An 11,163-nucleotide genomic window follows, 5' to 3' on the forward strand; every position below is an offset into this window, starting at 1 on the left:
CACTGCTGGCTTGTATTCAGCCGCTTGTCAATTAGAACCCCCAAGTCTCTTTCTTCCAGGCAGCTTTCCAGCCACACTTCCCCAAGCCTGTAGCAATGCATGGGGTTGTTGTGGCCCAAGTGCAGAACCTGGCACTTGCCCTTGTAGAAACTCATACCATTGATTTTGGCCCAATGATCCAATCTATCTAGGTCTCTCTGTAGAGCTTCCCTATCCTCCTGGGAATCAACACTCCTGCTTAACTTGGTGTCATCTGCGAACTTGCTGATGATACACCCTATGTCCTTGTCGAGATCATCAATAAAGACATTAAACAGAAATGGTCCTAACACTGAGCCCTGAGGCACACCACTTGTGACCGGCCGCCAGCTGGATTTAAATCCATTGAGCACCACTCTTTGGGACCTTCCAGTCAGCCATTGCTTGACCCAGCAGATCGTATGCTCATCCAGGCCATGTGAAGCCAGTTTTTCCACAAGAATTGTATGGGGGACAGTATTGTATTGTATTCATGGCCATAAGGAACATCAGTTTATAGGGCTGACTTCCACCACAGGAAATTGAGGGGAATTCAGGCCAGGCGGTGAGGTGATGCACCAGGAGAGTGTCTGTGAGTGGATGCTGGAGTGAGTGACAAAGCAGCACTGGCTCGTGCTGTTTCTCCGCCAGCTGCAGAGAGATGCCCGAGCAGCATGAGGATATATGTCACAGAGAGAAGGGTAATCTGCAGCCCTGATCAATTTAGTCTAGTGTAGTATTCCCATTTCAGGAGTATTAAACTGCTTCCTGACACTTCTGGAGTCAGCATGAGGCTTAAACAGAACAGGCTTGGAGTCTCTGGAGTCTGTAAGTGGATCTTGCTCTCAAAGCTTTTGTAACTTGACCGTCCTCTGGGTATGGAGGGTGCCTACAGCAGCCACACTGCTACCCTGCAGGCGTGGAAACCGAGACACAGCCAGCTCCAGGAGCAAGCACCCTGGAATAGGACGAATAGCAGCAAGTGTGTGATTTTATCTTGTTCGATGGTCAGACAGTGAGGAATAGATGGGAACTGACGTCGCTGATGCACATCTGTTGGTTGTGTTTTGTTGTTTTCTTTTTTACAGGAGCACTTTGTAAATGTTGATCTCAGATATACTCACGCTCCGATGATCCAGACTTTGTGGTATCTGTTTACTTTGAATTTCACTGTCATATCCATTGCCAGCTATCTAGCTTGAGTGATGCATTATCCTACTTCAAAAAAAAACAGTGAATAAAAAGGGTGCTAATTATTCAGTTTAACTACTAGGTATAGAAAAAAGCACAGTAGTCACAGCTGAATTGCTGGTTTGCTCCTTCAGTGAATAACACACCTTCTTTGACACACCTATCGTGTCTTAATTTTGATAATAATTGGAAAGAATGTCACCTGCCCTGTTAAGAGAGAAATTATCCTGCCCTTGGCCAAAACATATTCCCAATCTCTATGTTTGGAGCCCTCCTCTGAGGAAGTAAAATTAAGAATTCCCCACTGAAGTAAGATTAGCAGTTGCCGCATCCAGAAATACCTCTCTTATTCTAAACCAATTAGCAAAGGATAATGACTTGGTTCTTTGCATCACGAAACCATAAATAACATAGCCTGTGATCTCTGTGTTTGAGGATGTGAGATGCTGGACTAAATTTTGATCTGAATAAGGTATTTGTCTTCATTCCTTCCCTCCACACCTTGTGTTTCCAGGAACAGCAGGAAAAGAAATCAGAGTGCTGGTACCATTTTTGTTGTCTTGGCTGAAGAAGCCAAGAAGAATCTTTGGGCCAAAAAACCTAGCACTGAACCTTCAAGTGTCTAAAAATTACTATTGCAAAATTATACCTCCATCTAGGATCTGACAAGTTTAAAATTAATCTTTAATTTCATTATTTCACCCCTCAAGAAAAATCAAAACACCAACATTGTTCTAGCAGCTAGAATAAAGATTATGGCCTGGTTGTATATTGAAAGCAACAAAACAGAGATTTGGGCTCCTCCAGAAAGTTTCACACTCAGCTGAAGTGACAATAAAATGTCTAGGCTAAATTGTAAATTCTCACAGAGAATGGTTTCCTGAATGTTCTAAAACTTTGTGCAAATCCCATTAAGTATACCACTATGGATCAACTCTGTTAAAATCCCAAAGATTAAAAACGCAGCCTCACAACCTCATCTGCTCTAAGGAGTCCTCACTGCCGTGGGCAGTAAGAGGTGCTTTTCTTATGGTTTCCACCATTAGAGGAACCTCCCTATCACCCTCATCTGTCCTTAGATAATTGAGTCTTGAAGTCGGGAACATTCTCAGAAACTTACAGTACTTGCTTTTAACTTGAGGACTCTTCAAAGTGCCATAATATCCTTTTTTCTTAAAGTCTATTTGCAAAATACTCTCCCTCTATCCTGTCCTCTCCCCAGGATCCACTGACAGCTCCACAGCAGAAGTAGCCAAGGCTCCTGCTTTAACGGTTATTGTCTGAGTCACCAGGTTTTTCACGTCCTGCCACCTCTGTTTTGTGTAAAAAGTCTTCTCCATAACTTAATGCCTCCAAAAGAGCCAGGAGCAATATATCTAGTGTCCTGATTTTAGACGTTGACTCTCAAAGCTATTTACAATCCAGAGTTGTTTCGTTAGAGCACATCTGTCAGGAAAACATCATCATGAGACAGAGAATCTGTTCCCTCACTGGTAAAATATGTGCCTGGTTTCCAGTTTGAATTCATCTTTTGTTTCTTGTGTTTTTCACTGCTGTACTCAAGATCATTTAATATGTGATATTTTTCCCTGTAGATCCTTTCATATCATGAACAAGTTACCTCTCAATTTTGTTTCAGATAATAAAAACTGATTTAAATCTTTACTTACAGGCACCGCTTCAACCATTCTTCTGCTGTACCTTTCTGATATATCACTGATTTTTCAAAAAAAAACTTTGGAAAATTTATAGTATTCTACTATAGGCCATGCTCTAATGTCAGCTGAATGCCCGTTACTTACAGCTTTTCATTATTGCTCTGAAACTATTTAACTCTGCTGCTGCCACAGTACGATATCAATAGGATATAGATATATTTGAAATAAACTGATGCTCCCAAAATAGGAAGACCAGCTGCTTTTCTAAGCAGTAAGTCCAGAACACAGATCAATGTTAAAGAATTTCTGTGCAGTTCAAGCCCAGTTACCCGTGATACTTTTGAAGAGACGACATAGTGTGTTTTTTCAACATATGCAGTTGTTTTCCAAAGCACCACAAACAGGTTTTTGTTGCACCTTTTTAAACAGAGTCCAAGCAGTGATATAAGCATATGGAGATAAGAGAAATCATATTGATTGTAGGTAATTTAGATTCCTTGTTTACAGTAAGTAAACTTATGCTGTGTTTACACACATGTAAGTGTACTTCTCAGTGTTTCCATCATTTCTTCTGGAGCCACTGGAACCAACCTGTGGTTATGGTGCCCATGGCAGCATTTTGGCAACTCAGTTGTGATTTCAGTTCACCATCTTTCAAGAAAGAGCCATTTCTCTGCCATGTGCAGTTATTTCAGTTTTAATATGGAGGCAAAACCAAGTTTTTTCACCAGCTTTTTGGTGTAATCAAGCTTCTTTCATTAATTTATTAACAAGCCCAAATATTTTCCATACTTTTTTTTTATTGGCTTAAGAGTTGGAGGGGGTGGGGCTGGTGTTGGTTCTTTTGTTTGGTTTGGCTGGATGGTTTTGTTTGGTTTGGTGGTTTTTTTGGAGGGGGTGCGTTCAGATAAAAGGCAAAACATGCCACTAGAAACTTCTAATGCTTCTATGTTTTTCTGAAAGTTTTACTACATCCATTCTCCTCCACAAGCACAGGGAAAGCAGTGAGTCATTCTGCTTGGAAAATACACCCACCCTCAGTGCTTTCTTGGAGAGAAGTGTTCTCTTTTAATTGTCATTAAAAGCAGTTTCCTTGATGTGATACTCAGGAATGCCTTCTTCAAATTAAATCCGTTCCTTGCCTATTTTATAGCAAGACTCTGATCACGTTAAAGACTCTGATGTGTTTCCTGGCCTGGAAAAAGTGTGGCCTTGCACAGAGATAGAAGATGCAACAAGAGAATATGTGAGAATGTTGTTGTGTTCTTAAGCAATATTTTATATATATGAGAATATATATAGATAAATATGTGTGACATCTATATTTATGTGGCATATACATATTATTATTTATATATACGTGTGTGTATATATATATACACATATATATATAAAAACTGTAATTTCCACCTTTGCTGAAAACCCCATGGCACTTGGATAACCTCCGCGGTCACCCCTAAGGTTTTGGATCTGGGACACCAAACCCCTTGCCACAGGTCAGTCCTACAAGCCTGTAAGTTCAAATCCTATACTTTTAAAACCAAAACAAAATCAAATAACTTGCTGATGGTGAAAACGATGTGCTCACTTGCCGGACACGTTAAAAACATCGAGCAGGATTTATAAGGCGGTGCTTTTTTCCCGAGAAGAGCGATCTCGGCCCCAGCTCTTGCCTTTGCCGGACGGGCTACAGGTTTTCCTGCATTGCCATCTGCTGGGGGCTGCGCCCAAACGCATCCCCGCCGCCCCCGCAGCACCGGCCGGCGCGGGGATCCGCTGGGAAGGGATGCGGGATGCTCCCCGCACCTCACCCCACCTCCTTCGGTCAGCCCCGTCTCCAGTGGTCCTCCTGCCTGCGGTTTAAAAACCGGCAGAAATCCCCTGGGCTTCTTATGTAGGGGAAAAGAAATATAATCTGTGTGTATCATTAACCAGGCACGCTCTTGCTGAAGGGTGAGGAAGCTCACTCTTTCCTGAAAATGTAAAGTACTTTATACTTCTCATAGCTCTGTGAGCTTAAATAATCAGTTTTATATTTTTTTCCCTAAAAAAGATCTAACTTCTTTTCTAATTTCTAAAATAATTTCTAAATAAATTCAGAAAATTTTTTTTCCTAACCAATCAGGAAGCTGTGCCTCTTTTGTGGCCATATAGGAATGTGGTGACAAAAGCAATGACAGAGTATTTTCTGTGATCTACGATGAGAGAAGGCTGTCACAGTTACCCAGCTCAGGCCACTGCTGGCAGCACAGCGTCCTCTACTATCCCTATAAAAATATCTTGCCCATTTGAAATTACTGAGTGCCAGATTTGTGTTTAAATTAAAAAAAAAAAGCAACCACCAAACCAAACCAGTTTCCTACAATTTAAGTTACATGACCTGGAGTAGAACCAGACATTCAGAGCTCTGCAAGCCCATGCTGGAGGCTGTTGAGTGGGTCGCTCCGGAGCAGATTCATGCATATCCACAGATCACAGATTCTTCCAGAAAAAAGTCTCACCCTGGCTAGTTTTCACTAATGTATCAAGAACTGACCCATTTTTTAATGGAGGAAATTATTAGGGCATCAAAAAAGTTGGTCTTTCATCTACTGTCCCTCCTGGAAGGGTTGGCCTTTATGCCGCTCTTAATAGGAAGTCAAGAAAACTTTGTGTATAGTTTACTGAGGCATATTCACTGCCACTACTTTTTCAGCATTAGATGTAATTTTACTGTTACAACTTGTGCAAAGAGGAAAAGTAGCAATGATTCATTTCAGAGGCTTTTTAACACTTGCATGAAACAAGCTGAAACACAAAACACAGGTGGCTGCATGAGTTTGCTCTAGGGCAGGGATGCGCTGCCGGAGGTGCAGCTCAGGGGATGGAGCCAGCGCCCCACATTCTGCACTCAGCTTCTCTGGGAGGCTATTGCGTGGTCTTATTAAAATCAGCTTATGCTTTGTATATGTAGACTGTATGTACAAGTCTTGTTCCTCACTGTATTGAGGTTCAATTGCCTAAAAGTTTGTGAAACATTTTAGGAGCCTTAGTAGTGCATAGTATAAAAGAAAGCTGTATGTTGGTCAGTGCTGTGTCATGATGCGCTTGCTGCAGCAACAAAGGGCATACAAAAGGGTCCTAATATATAAAACATTAATAATTTTCCCATTCTGCTCCCACTTAACATATCGAGCCACAGAACTGCAAAACACCTCCTTAAAAACACAAATAAATTAATAGCTCCAGACAGTTCACAACACTTGCGACCTTCTTTTCAAGACACTTCCTTCTTCCTTTTAGTTAAACTTCAATATTTCCTTCTCTCTCCAACTGCGGTCTTTGTATTCTATTTTTGTCCCAACTACCTTGTAATCTTCTCAAGCTAGGGACTTTCCTTCTGCCTGCAAAAGCTGACCTGTATAAATAATCTCTTCATAAAGATAAAGCATTCTTTTATCATAACAGTAAAAGAAATTCCCTAGAATAGCTTGTTTTGATCCACGTAGCTTTCCTGGTTGCTGCTCATAAAAGATGATGGAAATACCAAAAAAGGCCTGAACGCTGAGAGCATGCTCGTGTGGGCACTCTCCTGGTGCTGGGGGAATGCAGTGGGTTTTGAAGGATGACTAAGGACTTGTTTCTGTGCATGAGCGATCACAGTACCACTATGGGTTCAAGCCACCTGATGCACAAATGGGACAGAGAAATCTGAACTGGGAAACCGCCGACCGGATGGTGTCTGTGCAATGGTGTGACACATGCAGCCCCACCGCCTGTCTGTGGCCGATGGTAATAACAATAGTTTCACATCAGGAACGCACTTCATTGCTCCCGTTTTAACTGGAGGCAGCGCTACAGCTTTTAGCAGCTTCAGAGTGGTTCTCTTCTTTTCCACATCCTTGGGAAATGAAGAAATAAGCAATTCCTTTGGGTATCTAAAGCCACAGCTCCATGAAGTCCCTCATTTGGAGAATGACCACAGTTCTATTACAGGCTGTGGCTTTCCAAGGACGGGACAGCTCAGATGTCAGACAGAAAGAGCTTCAAAAAAGTATCAATGAGCTAATGTGACACCCAAACCAGTCTCTTTAAGTTGTTTAAGAAACCTCTGCTAACATTTTATGTTTGAAAGCAGTCCTATTTGCATATGCATGAAAGTAGCATTTCTGTCGCTGTATGATTCAGCATCAGAGGGTCTTCAAGCAGAATCTGGGCTGGATTTCCTCTTATTGGAAGGTTGGGATTCTTCTCTTCCTCTGCACTCTCTTTTTCTATGTGTTAAGAAGCTTCAAGCTCCTCCTTTTCTGAACCGCCTGATCTGAGTCCTGCGTTAAAGGCTGGTATCGCCCAGATCCCCAAAGACACCTCTTTGCAGTGAAATGGGATGTGCCTTGATCTTCTTTGGGTGCATTCATATAAAAATACTAAGTTGTGATGTGGACATATGTTGTCTAACACAGAAAAACGCTCATTACTTTCCATTTAGAGTCTGCATAGATCTTTCCATGGAAGCAATTTACACTCGTTGATACTAGTCAAGTGTGTCAATGTTGGCGTGCAGTTTCAGGAAATGCTGTAGGATCATTTTTAAAAATTATTCCAGACATGAATATAAGCTACTTGTAGGAAGATGCTTCTTGATTTGTGACTGTTCTCCTATAGCTATTCCTTCTCCATCCAACTTACAAATGGTTATTTAATTAGTGATCTAGACTGTACAGAGCAGGTTCATCCATCTCCTCCTATGACAGAATTATAAAACATTACAATAGGCTGAAGTGTTGTCACAGTCAATATTTCACATAATTAGAGGAGGTCGCCAAGTATCTTTGGCCTTGCATTATTGATGGTTTAATGAATAGACTATTTCTCCTTTGAGAACATCTGTTTAAATATAGCCCTTACCCCTTATGAGGTAGTTCAGAGCTTTCAAATAACTGTCATCCTTTTGCTTGAATCAAACCAGTGGTTATTTATTCATCTCACTTGGAAGGTCAGTATTTTCTTTGCATCCCAACTGGCACAAACTCTGTGACAATTTAATATCAGTGTTTATCATGTTTCTGCATCTTCAGGCCTGAAACCAAAGTTATTTTGACTCCAAATTATTTGTAGGGAAGCTTTTTTGCCCGAGTTCCATATTGGCAGGAAAATAAACCCTCCTTTTTAATTTCATATCATTAAGCTGAATACAGCTATCTCAAAAGTTCAATGGGGTTTCTTTCTGCCTGACACGCTCTTTTATTGTGAAGTTGGAAAACAATCCCAGGCACAGAATCATCTAGTAAAATGGTGAAACTGTCTCCTGCCTAGATTTTTCTTCTATAAAAAGACTGCACTAGAAAATTTAGTATTACACAAAAGTTTGAAACAATCCTTCCTGAAGCCATCACTTTGATCTTGGATGATGGAACAAATGGCTCTTCTTTAATTTAAGAACCCCCAGACCCAAATACCCAAATAATTGGTGTCGATGGACAAAATTCTAGGGTTTTCTTTGCCTATGTATTTGGCCAAAGATACTGGACCAGTTGGAGATGATCTTGGGATAGACCAACTGGTCATGGCTGGAGAAATCGTGCAGGAGAACATTTCCATTGCAAATGCTTCTTGCCAACGACGATAGCATTGGGATCCTGGAGAGGTGGTGGACAGGACAGTACTTCTGGAGGAATCACTGCTCTTGCAAGGTATCACTCACTTTGGAGAACAACCCACAAAGAGTAATTGTGTTGCTTTTGCTGATCTCCCAGCATGGAGCTAAGATATGCAACTTCTTGAATCAACAACCCGTTATGATCCATGACACGAAGCAGCAGACTCAGGCTTCGCTGAAACCAAGTGTAAACTGATAGTAACACTCAACCTTGAGGCTCTGAAGGGGTAGCAGTTGGTGTTTGGTTCTGCCTCTGCACTCCGGTGTCCTGCATTCCCCCACGCTGAACAGCTCAGAACAGTCCTATCAGGGGAAAATCAATACAGATGCAGAGTGGTTGTGACTTTTCCAGCTAAATGGATACTTCAGTGTTCTGGCTTTCTTCAGCCTTTTATCAGGTTGGCCAGTTGAAGTGAGTGTGGAAATATTCGAATAGTGGATATTTACCATGTTCATTAAAAAGGAGAAGGGGAAAGAAACTCAGCAACTTGAGCAAACCCAATTTTATGTAATTGTCTTTGATTAAAAAAAAAAAAAAATTAAATAGCTTAGCTCTCACTGGGATTTGCCTAAGGGACTACCATGAATGAGTTACACAACTCAGCATTCATTCATCAACAGATTCTTTGCAAAACCATATGGCTCCTTGCAGGGATTTCTTCAAACATTATGCACGGATATGAAATTGGTGCCTTTGTAGATGTTGTGTTGCTTGAGGCTCATTTTGAAATACTGTTTCTAGATAGTACAGCAATGCTAATTTTGCAAGCAATAACCTAATAGAAAGCAGTTGTTCAGGCACTTTCAATCAAATTAAGAAGAGAAATAGAAAAATGAGAAATATTGAATGAGTAAATTGATCTAAACTTTAAAGATGAGCTGTGCCATTGTGTGTGGCTTTCACATGGAAATCCATTTAACTCGATGGAAGGCAATGAGGAAAGGAGAAACATTAAGGAGTAAGATGGCATTGGTTTCACATATCGAATCAGAAATTACAAAACCACTGCAAAATGTATATATTCATTAACTGCAGTAAATTTGTTTGAAAATATGAGTTCATTGCTTGTAGAAAGTTTTTAATGATATCTTCCCTTATCACAGGAGCCAGTAGTGACAGCAACACCAATTCACGTACGTTACTTCCAACACATGCCTTAACTGCGGATTAATGGAAATACCATTCAAGCATCCAACAACATTTTCAGATGTGAATAGGTATTTTAAATGTCTCCCTTCTTTAGGATGTTCAAAATGGGCACCTGTAAGGGCTTGATCTTTTCCAGTGGTTAATCAGCGCTTTCAGAGATGGGGGTCTGTAGAAATTTGTAACTGAGCATGCAAAGCTGAAAGCAGGTCAAGTGCTGCCAAGAGCAAATCCAGAGCAGCCCCATCACTTCCAGTAATTGAATCATGCTTGTGTGGCGGGTGCAAAGGGAGACCAAATGTGGACAAACCTTTTAACCTCTGTCTCACCACAGGTGACCCTAAGGGGAGCAGGACACATGCCAGGGACATGCCCTTAGAGCACAGCCGTGTGCAGAGTGAAGTGCTGGATGCTTTCCTGTGTGTGGGAAAAGGTGAGGGAGCACTTGGTTAACCCCATTATCCAACTGCAGCAGAACATGTACTGTGCTTTAGGGATGAGACCCAAGTAGGTAACACCCCCTTGCTATTATGCTCAGCACCTCAGCTTCTCCTATTGCTGTCATCCTTCATCAGTTTCTCTCTCCATATGCTGACAGGTTACCTACAGCATTTGTCAAGCGCTCTGAGGTTCTCAAGTGGAAGGTATTGTGTAAACATAGTTATGCTCTAATACTCGCCTCGAAAGTCCTGACAACTGGGGTCAATTCACCATTGTGTTTCCTTCCAGTTTTTAATATATAAAAGCACCATTTTGCTAAGGCTATGTAGTAACAATCCTCTCATCCCTGTGCTATTCTAAAGCCAACAGAATTTCCAAGTGCTGCAAAGTGGAAGACCTTTCCCAAAGAGAAAATCCATCATTTACACTGCTGGTAGCCAAACATCACAAAGCTCTGGGAAAAAAATACTGTAGTTTTGGCGAGGGAGTACCGGACTGTGCTTGCTTACTTGCTCTTTCCACCACATCCTTGCATCTGCAACCTACAAATCCATGACAAGGAGCTCAAATTGCCTTCCACCTGGTGTGTGCAGAACCCATGTGAGAAGCTATTGTGAAAGGCTCTATAGACCCTCTAGGCTCTGGATGGCAGCATCTACTCAAGAAAACTCACTTTCCAATGCAGAAGTGAGGAGGGGCCTGGTTGCCTGCCTTCCTCACTCCATGAGGTGGAGGGAAGAAACAGGAGGCCGGAGGTTGGACGCCCCTCACAGCTCAGCCCCGCTGTAAGGCGTGAAGGCCAGGGGGCTCCACTCCCCACACCTGACTGGTCACCACCTTCACCCGGGGGGGGTGTGTCTCTGAGGGGCAGCACCACAGCCAGGCCTGCCCATCGCCTCGGCGCCCCACCTCAACACCCACCTCTCCACAGCCCCACGGCCTGCCCCAGCCCGGCCCCTGCCCAGGCCCGTGCCAGTCCTCCAGGCCAGGCTTTTGAGCTCAAAACAGGCCCGGTCCCTTTAAGGCCTTTCCCACCTTCCTCTGTGCGGACTTCCGGCTGGCGTGACGTC

The sequence above is a fragment of the Numenius arquata genome, chromosome 5 (assembly GCF_964106895.1).
Source record: "Numenius arquata chromosome 5, bNumArq3.hap1.1, whole genome shotgun sequence".
Classification (NCBI taxonomy): domain Eukaryota; kingdom Metazoa; phylum Chordata; class Aves; order Charadriiformes; family Scolopacidae; genus Numenius; species Numenius arquata.